The sequence below is a fragment of the Monopterus albus genome, unplaced genomic scaffold (assembly GCF_001952655.1).
Source record: "Monopterus albus unplaced genomic scaffold, M_albus_1.0 scaffold17.1, whole genome shotgun sequence".
Taxonomy (NCBI): Eukaryota; Metazoa; Chordata; class Actinopteri; order Synbranchiformes; family Synbranchidae; genus Monopterus; species Monopterus albus.
Window position 1 is genome coordinate 1,774,881 of NW_018127897.1, and position 917 is coordinate 1,775,797.

At 43.1% G+C, this 917-nt stretch overlaps 1 protein-coding gene across 1 annotated transcript in view; it reads right to left on the minus strand.

Annotated features, from left to right (window-relative positions):
* The window catches only part of mmp2 (matrix metallopeptidase 2), a 17,775-nt gene that overhangs the window by 4,378 nt on the left and 12,480 nt on the right, over window positions 1-917 (minus strand). The window lies entirely within an intron of this gene.

Genomic DNA, 917 nt, shown 5'->3' on the forward strand with positions numbered 1-917 from the left:
GAAAACCCCCCCCCCCTTGGCAGACCTGTATCAGCAGTAGAGTCCTACAAGTTCCTGGGCTCCACTATCTCCCAGGACTTTAGATGAATATCCAACATCAGCACCATCATCAAGAAGGCACAGCAGAGGATGTACTTCCTGCGCCAGCTCAGGAAGTTCGACCTGCCCCAGGAGCTGCTGATAGAGTTCTACAGAGGAATCATTAAGTCTGTTCTCTGCACCTCCATCACTGTCTGGTTTGGCTCAGCAACCAAACAGGACAAGTACAGACTTCAGCAGACAGTCAAGACTGCAGCACAGGGGCGGAGAGGGTCACTGCAGACCCCTCACACCCAGGACACAATCCGTTTGAACTCCTCCCCTCAGGTCACTGTGCACTAAGACAACCAGGCACAAGGACAGTTTCTTCCCCCAGGCTGTCGCTCTGATGAACACTTAACCCACGACAGTATGATTAGACAATAACCCTCAGTGCAATACCTATAAATATACACTGTACATATAGATCCATTGAATCCAGACTGTGTGTATATAGATATACTCTATATATACTTATATGTACAGGCCTCTATGTATAAGTACTTTCTTCTTATTTTTTAGCTTTTTTCCTAATGCACATTCCTTTGCTGTTTATATGTACAAACACATTGAGAGCCAATGTACCAGAGTCAAATTCCTTGTGTGTCCAACACACCTAGCCAATAAAGCTGATTCTGATTTTGATAACCTTTCAGGCTAGTAAGTGTCCACTCATAGCCAAACTGTTGTTACTGTCTTCAAAGCTGTATAATATATTATGTAAAAATCCTCAGTATTCAGGAAGATTGTTATATTAATAAAATGCAAGAAGTGCATCATAAACCATTAATAACTACGGTAGAACATCTCAAGTGCTCCTAGAATTCACACCACACACA